The sequence below is a fragment of the Pecten maximus genome, chromosome 13, assembly GCF_902652985.1.
Source record: "Pecten maximus chromosome 13, xPecMax1.1, whole genome shotgun sequence".
In the NCBI taxonomy this organism is placed as follows: Eukaryota; Metazoa; Mollusca; class Bivalvia; order Pectinida; family Pectinidae; genus Pecten; species Pecten maximus.
The window spans coordinates 5,682,596-5,692,910 of NC_047027.1; positions in this window are offsets into that span (position 1 = coordinate 5,682,596).

Consider the following 10,315-nt stretch of genomic DNA (forward strand, 5'->3'; position numbering starts at 1 on the left):
ACATGTATCTAAACACAATATTTCCTGTATCGCTACAGTTTTGAAAAGTTGTTTATCTTTAACTGATTGCGAGCTTTTGGAATCGGCCCTTCACCCCTCTCATGTCTCGCCGTTTCAACTCCCCCTTATCCAAGTGTATTCTTTATCAACGTTGTCCTCATCTCTCCAGTGATTACGAGTTATTCAAGTCTGTGATCGTATAAACATCCGATAATGAGTAGATTAGATAAAACATACCCGTCCCTCAGATTGGATAAAACATCACCCGTCCCTCAGATTGGATAAAACATACCCGTCCCTCATACTGGATAAAACATACCCGTCCCTCATACTGGATAAAACATACCCGTCCCTCATACTGGATAAAACATACCCGCTCAGATTGGATAAAACATCATCCGTCCCTCAGATTAGATAAAACATCACTCGTCCCTCATACTGGATAAAACATACCCGCTCAGATTGGATAAAACATACCCGTCCCTCAGATTTGATAAAACATACCCGCTCAGATTGGATAAAACATCATCCGTCCCTCAGATTAGATAAAACATCACTCGTCCCTCAGATTGGATAAAACATACCCGTCCCCCAGATTGGATAAAACATCACCCGTCCCTCAGATTGGATAAAACATACCCGTCCCTCAGATTGGATAGAACATCACCCGTCCCTCATACTGGATAAAACATACCCGCTCAGATTGGATAAAACATCACCCGTCCCTCAGATTGGATAAAACATCACCCGTCCCTCAGATTGGATAAAACATACCCGTCCCTCAGATTGGATAAAACATACCCGTCCCTCAGATTGGATAAAACATACCCGTCCCTCAGATTGGATAAAACATACCCGTCCCCCAGATTAGATAAAACACCACCCGTCCCTCAGACTGGATAAAACATACCCGTCCCTCAGATTGGATAAAACATACCCGTCCCTCAGATTGGATAAAACATCACCCGTACCTCAGATTGGATAGAACATCACCCGTCCCTCAGATTGGATAAAACATACCCGTCCCTCAGATTGGATAAAACATACCCGTCCCTCAGATTGGATAAAACATCACCCGTCCCCCAGATTGGATAAAACATACTCGTCCCTCAGATTGGATAAAACATCACCCGTCCCCCAGATTGGATAAAACATACCCGTCCCTCAGATTGGATAAAACATACCCGTCCCTCAGACTGGATAGAACATCACCCGTCCCTCATACTGGATAGAACATCACCCGTCCCTCAGATTGGATAAAACATACCCGTCCCTCAGACTGGATAGAACATCACCCGTCCCTCAGACTGGATAGAACATCACCCGTCCCTCAGATTGGATAAAACATACCCGCTCAGATTGGATAAAACATACTCGTCCCTCAGATTAGATAAAACATACCCGTCCCTCAGACTGGATAAAACATCACCCGTCCCTCATACTGGATAGAACATCACCGGTCCCTCAGATTGGATAAAACATACCCGTCCCTCAGATTGGATAAAACATACCCGCTCAGATTGGATAGAACATCACCCGTCCCTCATACTGGATCGAACATCACCCGTCCCTCAGATTGGATAAAACATACCCGCTCAGATTGGGTAAAACATCACCCGTCCCTCAGATTGGATAAAACATACCCGCCTTGACGACTGTTTCATGGAACCTTGACGACTGTTTAATGAAACCTTGACGACTGTTTAATGGAGCCTTGACGACTGTTTAATGAAACCTTGACGACTGTTTAATGGAGCCTTGACGACTGTTTAATGGAGCCTTGACGACTGTTTAATGAAACCTTGACGACTGTTTAATGGAGCCTTGGCGACTGTTTAATGGAGTCTTGACGACTGTTTGATGAAACCTTGACGACTGTTTAATGGAGCCTTGACGACTGTTTAATGGAGCCTTGACGACTGTTTAATGAAACTTTGACGACTGTTTCATGGAGCCTTGACGACTGTTTAATGGAGCCTTGACGACTGTTTAATGGAGCCTTGACGACTTTTTAATGGAGCCTTGACGACTTTTTGATGGAGCCTTGACGACTTTTTGATGGAGCCTTGACGACTGTTTGATGGCGCCTTGACGACTGTTTTCTACTTTTGTCAAACCGTCAATCAAACGCTCTATACTAAAGCATTTATCTAGTTACCAATCGCTTGAAAATGAAGTTTTATTGGAAAATATTCCGTGATTTGACCTTACCATCTTCTCTTGAGCTGAGAAATTTAAGTGAGCTCAAGCAGTTGTTTTAGAGTTTAGAACCAAATCGCACATTGGTTTCTTTTTCCGCTACTATAAACTTACGCGAGGTAATTCTAAAATAGGAACTAGATTAAAAAAAATACAACGCGCCATTGTTCCTGCCATGAAATGATTAACAGTAAAATACATTTAATGACTATGTTTTTTTATATATATATATATGTCTGAATCCAGTTGTCTGGAAAAAAAATAGTTGATATATCAAAGGATTAAAGAACAGAGACGAACAATTTTAAATATAAGCCAAAAAGAGAGAATCTTGCGTTTGGTTTCCCTCTTAATATCCATTGAGGTTAAATGATATTAAAATGTGGTATTTTGTGTTCCGGTACAGGAGTCGTATGGGTAGGCTCTACATTGTATTTAACTATTCCAATCCCATTTCCAACACAATGTAATACCGCGTTTGTCCTCGTGACAAGCTTGAGATTTAAAAGTCCATACCTATACCGATGTAAAAAGTTTCCGTGTTTATTTTCCAGTCAATTTAACCGATGACGAGATTTAAAGGGGGAGGTAATTCGGGGGCGAGTTTATTTTTTAATACCTCGCGTTCCATCTGTCGTACTTCTGTCATGGATGAGAAATACTTTGATAGGATTAAAATATAATACAATAGCGTTATGTGGTGACTACAGCATGAATTGACGTAACCGTACAGTATATTAAAACCTGTCGATAATAACAATATAATGCGTGTTATAGGACTATAACAACATCAGCGATGTCGAGAAAAGCATTTAGTGTAGTTTTTACGCTGCCGTTGGTTTTGATCAACGGCTATGGTCATTTAAGGACGGCCTCCCCTGTGTATTGTTCATTTAAGGACGGCCTCTCCTGTGTATTGTTTAACGTCCTATCAACAGCTATGGTTACTAACGTCCTATCAATAGCTATGGTTACTAACGTCCTATCAACAGCTATGGTTACTAACGTCCTATCAACAGCTATGGTTACTAACGTCCTATCAACAGCTATGGTTACTAACGTCCTATCAACAGCTATGGTTACTTAGGACTTTATGTTAGTCATTGTTTTAATCGAGTAGGATCGTTAAAACGCTTGATGTTAGTCATTGTTTTAATCGAGTAGGATCGTTAAAACGCTTGATGTTAGTCATTGTTTTAATCGAGTAGGGTCTTTAAAACGCTTGATGTTAGTCATTGTTTTAATCGATTAGGATCGTTAAAACGCTTGATGTTAGTCATTGTTTTAAATTCTATCCGACTGTATTATCGATCATAACATGTTATCACCATACGTACTATATATATATATATATATATATATCCTAATGTTTATCGATAATGACGCAAGTATTACGTAAACACATCTATTTCGGTATTTGTGTATCGAAGTGTATGATTTATGTTATCTTACTGAGAAATATCGGTCAGGAGTTTAACCAGCCTGTACAATAAATTATCCAGATGTATACCACCCGGTATAAGGTTCTCTAACGGGGTCTCTTACACAATCTGGAGAACTTTGGAATAACAGGAAAACTCATCTTCTTTGATAGCCACATACAATATAAAAATATGTAAATAGATTAAAACCAGCATATTTATTTTGAAAATGAACACTTTGTGATATTTTGTTCTACTGTGTATGATATGTGTACAGACAATATTGACAACTGTACCGTTTATGGTGTGTGTACAGAGAATATTGACAACTGTACCGTTTATGATATGTGTACAGAGAATATTTACAACTGTACCGTTTATGATATATGTACAGAGAATATTGACAACTGTACCGTTTATGGTGTGTGTACAGAGAATATTGACAACTGTACCGTTTATGATATGTGTACAGAGAATATTGACAACTGTACCGTTTATGATATATGTACAGAGAATATTGACAACTGTACTGTTTATGATATGTGTACAGAGAATATTGACAACTGAACCGTTTATGATATATGTACAGAGAATATTGACAACTGTACCGTTTATGGTGTGTGTACAGAGAATATTGACAACTGAACCGTTTATGATATGTGTACAGAGAATATTTACAACTGTACCGTTTATGATATGTGTATAGAGAATATTGACAACTGTATCGTTTATGATATGTGTACAGAGAATATTTACAACTGTACCGTTTATGATATATGTACAGAGAATATTGACAACTGTACCGTTTATGGTGTGTGTACAGAGAATATTGACAACTGTACCGTTTATGATATATGTACAGAGAATATTGACAACTGTACTGTTTATGATATGTGTACAGAGAATATTGACAACTGAACCGTTTATGATATATGTACAGAGAATATTGACAACTGTACCGTTTATGGTGTGTGTACAGAGAATATTGACAACTGAACCGTTTATGATATGTGTACAGAGAATATTTACAACTGTACCGTTTATGATATGTGTATAGAGAATTTTGACAACTGTATCGTTTATGATATGTGTACAGAGAATATTGACAACTGTACCGTTTATAGTATGTGTAGACAGATATTGACAACTGTACCGTTTATGATATGTGTACAGACAATATTGACAACTGTACCGTTTATGATATGTGTACAGAGAATATTGACAACTGTACCGTTTATGATATGTGTACAGATAATATTGACAACTGTACCGTTTATGATATGTGTACAGAGAATATTTACAACTGTACCGTTTATGATATATGAACAGAGAATATTGACAACTGTACCGTTTATGGTATATGTACAGAGAATATTGACAACTGTACCGTTTATGGTATGTGTACAGATAATATTGACAACTATACCGTTTATGGTATGTGTACAGATAATATTGACAACTGTACCGTTTATGGTATGTGTACAGAGAATATTGACAATTGTACCGTTTATGGTATGTGTACAGAGAATACTGACAACTGTACCGTGTATGATGTATGTACAGATAATATTGACGACGGCGCGTGCATGATTTTGTACAGAGAACATTGACAACTGTAACGTTTATGATATGTGTACAGAGAATATTGACAACTGTACCGTTTATGGTACATGTACAGACAATATTGACAACTGTACCGTTTATGGTATGTGTACAGACAATATTGACAACTGTACCGTGTATGGTATGTGTAGAGATTATATTGACAACTGTACCGTTTATGGTGTGTACAGATAATATTGACACCTGTACCGTTTATGGTATGTGTACAGAGAATATTGACAACTGTACCGTTTATGGTGTGTACAGAGAATATTGACAACTGTATCGTTTATGATATATGTACCGAGAATATTGACAACTGTACCGTTTATGGTATGTGTACAGACAATATTGACAACTGTACCGTTTATGGTGTGTGTACAGAGAATATTGACAACTGTACCGTTTATGATATGTGTACAGACAATATTGACAACTGTACCGTTTATGGTGTGTGTACAGAGAATATTGACAACTGTACCGTTTATGGTGTGTGTACAGAGAATATTGACAACTGTACCGTTTATGATATGTGTACAGACAATATTGACAACTGTACCGTTTATGGTGTGTGTACAGAGAATATTGACAACTGTACCGTTTATGGTATGTGTACAGAGAATATTGACAACTGTACCGTTTATGGTGTGTACAGAGAATATTGACAACTGTACCGTTTATGATATGTGTACAGAGAATATTGACAACTGTACCGTTTATGATATGTGTACAGAGAATATTGACAACTGTACCGTTTATGATATGTGTACAGACAATATTGACAGCTATACCGTTTATGATATGTGTACAGACAATATTGACAACTGTACGGTGTATGATAAGTGTACAGACAATATTGACAACTGTACGGTGTATGATAAGTGTACAGACAATATTGACAACTGTTCCGTTTATGGTGTGTGTACATAGAATATTGACAACTGTACCGTTTATGATATGTGTACAGATAATATTGACAACTGTACCGTTTATGATATGTGTACAGATAATATTGACAACTGTACCGTATATGATATGTGTACAGATAATATTGACAACTGTACCGTTTATGACATGTGTACAGACAATATTGACAACTGTTGCGGAATAAATCCAAAAAAAATGCATCTGGAATCTGTTAATGTGTTTAGTCCCGTGTCTTTGTACACTTTTCAACAATTTTTTGAAATTGAACATTTGAAATGTCGTGCCAGCCTCAAAAAGGTACACGACCCAACACCATTAGTATACTCTCTGGCTAACAAATGTATCCGTGTATTATATCAACACCATTAGTATACTCTCTGGCTAACAAATATATCCGTGTATTATATCAACACCATTAGTATACTCTCTGGCTAACAAATATATCCGTGTATTATATCAACACCATTAGTATACTCTCTGGCTAACAAATGTATCCGTGTATTATATCAACACCATTAGTATACTCTCTGGCTAACAAATATATCCGTGTATTATATCAACACCATTAGTATACTCTCTGGCTAACAAATATGTCCGTGTATTATATCAACACCATTAGTATACTCTCTGGCTAACAAATGTATCCGTGTATTATATCAACACCATTAGTATACTCTCTGGCTAACAAATATATCCGTGTATTATATCAACACCATTAGTATACTCTCTGGCTAACAAATATGTCCGTGTATTATATCAACACCATTAGTATACTCTCTGGCTAACAAATATGTCCGTGTATTATATCAACACCATTAGTATACTCTCTGGCTAACAAATATGTCCGTGTATTATATCAACACCATTAGTATATTCTCTGGCTAACAAATGTATGCGTGTATTATATCAACACCATTAGTATACTCTCTGGCTAACAAATATATCCGTGTATTATATCAACACCATTAGTATACTCTCTGGCTAACAAATGTATCCGTGTATTATATCAACACCATTAGTATACTCTCTGGCTAACAAATATGTCCGTGTATTATATCAACACCATTAGTATACTCTCTGGCTAACAAATGTATGCGTGTATTATATCAACACCATTGGTATACTCTCTGGCTAACAAATATGTCCGTGTATTATATCAACACCATTAGTATACTCTCTGGCTAACAAATGTATCCGTGTATTATATCAACACCATTAGTATAATCTCTGGCTAACAAATATATCCGTGTATTATATCAACACCATTAGTATACTCTCTGGCTAACAAATATATCCGTGTATTATATCAACACCATTAGTATACTCTCTGGCTAACAAATATGTCCGTGTATTATATCAACACCATTAGTATACTCTCTGGCTAACAAATATATCCGTGTATTATATCAACACCATTAGTATACTCTCTGGCTAACAAATATGTCCGTGTATTATATCAACACCATTAGTATACTCTCTGGCTAACAAATGTATGCGTGTATTATATCAACACCATTAGTATACTCTCTGGCTAACAAATGTATCCGTGTATTATATCAACACCATTAGTATACTCTCTGGCTAACAAATATATCCGTGTATTATATCAACACCATTAGTATACTCTCTGGCTAACAAATGTATCCGTGTATTATATCAACACCATTAGTATAATCTCTGGCTAACAAATATATCCGTGTATTATATCAACACCATTAGTATACTCTCTGGCTAACAAATATATCCGTGTATTATATCAACACCATTAGTATACTCTCTGGCTAACAAATATGTCCGTGTATTATATCAACACCATTAGTATACTCTCTGGCTAACAAATGTATGCGTGTATTATATCAACACCATTAGTATACTCTCTGGCTAACAAATGTATCCGTGTATTATATCAACACCATTGGTATACTCTCTGGCTAACAAATGTATCCGTGTATTATATCAACACCATTAGTATACTCTCTGGCTAACAAATATGTCCGTGTATTATATCAACACCATTAGTATACTCTCTGGCTAACAAATGTATCCGTGTATTATATCAACACCATTAGTATACTCTCTGGCTAACAAATATATCCGTGTATTATATCAACACCATTAGTATACTCTCTGGCTAACAAATGTATCCGTGTATTATATCAACACCATTAGTATACTCTCTGGCTAACAAATATATCCGTGTATTATATCAACACCATTAGTATACTCTCTGGCTAACAAATGTATCCGTGTATTATATCAACACCATTAGTATACTCTCTGGCTAACAAATATGTCCGTGTATTATATCAACACCATTAGTATACTCTCTGGCTAACAAATATATCCGTGTATTATATCAACACCATTAGTATACTCTCTGGCTAACAAATGTATCCGTGTATTATATCAACACCATTAGTATACTCTCTGGCTAACAAATATATCCGTGTATTATATCAACACCATTAGTATACTCTCTGGCTAACAAATATATCCGTGTATTATATCAACACCATTAGTATACTCTCTGGCTAACAAATATGTCCGTGTATTATATCAACACCATTAGTATACTCTCTGGCTAACAAATATATCCGTGTATTATATCAACACCATTAGTATACTCTCTGGCTAACAAATATATCCGTGTATTATATCAACACCATTAGTATACTCTCTGGCTAACAAATATATCCGTGAATTATATCAACACCATTAGTATACTCTCTGGCTAACAAATATGTCCGTGTATTATATCAACACCATTAGTATACTCTCTGGCTAACAAATATATCCGTGTATTATATCAACACCATTAGTATACTCTCTGGCTAACAAATATATCCGTGTATTATATCAACACCATTAGTATACTCTCTGGCTAACAAATATATCCGTGTATTATATCAACACCATTAGTATACTCTCTGGCTAACAAATATATCCGTGTATTATATCAACACCATTAGTATACTCTCTGGCTAACAAATATATCCGTGTATTATATCAACACCATTAGTATACTCTCTGGCTAACAAATATATCCGTGTATTATATCAACACCATTAGTATACTCTCTGGCTAACAAATGTATCCGTGTATTATATCAACACCATTAGTATACTCTCTGGCTAACAAATATATCCGGGGAATTTACCTGGTCAGTTTGTTGATCTAACATACAGCTGTATGTGACAGTATGTAACAGAACAGTATACTTCATTATGATTTAATTTGGAAAAATTCTATTTGTATCTTTGTTAATAAAGTGAATTGGGGACAAAAGTAACCAACATTTCACACTTATAGAGAGAGAAAGAGAGTAATATGTCTTATAAATACATTTACAGTTGTGGAAACGTATTTGTCAATTGATGTCAACAATTGAACTTTGTACATATTACATCTCATCCTTCCAAGATTTTCTTTAAAAAAATAAAATAATAATAAAAACAACAACAACAATTTTCTTGTTTTCGTTTTTTTTGATAACACCGGGAAATCTTAGGTTATTTTTTTCGGCTTTGCTGTCATGGCCTAATTATCTGACCGTTTTAATTTGTAGTACTGAGTGACAGCTAATGTTACAGGTAAATGCGGAACAAATTATAACATGATACAACGTTTTTTGTTATTAAATGCATTACTTAAATCTTCCTGTACTATCACACTGAAATAACCCACATATTTTGTCATACTAACTACTAATAAAACTACGAAGTCTGACATCATTTAATTATTTATTCATTTATTTATTTTCAAAACATCATTAAAATGAAAACAAGTTTAGATAATATGCAAAGAGAAAATTATCAGATATTGTCCATATTTCCAAACACATATTTTATGTTTGATCGATTGATGCTTTATGCTTAATTTTCTAATTACATCACATTGTATTTTATGTTTATATAGATATATTTATCTATATTTACTCATATACTAGTAGTTACCTCTAGCATATGGCACGCCATTCTGTATACTATTTTAGTTTATAAGTATATACAGAGACCTATATTAATTTAGTATATAGGTCTCTGGTATGTATCTGCCTCTAGGAGAGAACTTATATACAGGCTAAGCCTGTTGTTTGAACCTTTGTCTTGTTTGAAATAAAACTTGTTGAATTTCTTTGGGGAAAAGAGTGCACATCCGTTCTCTCCGGA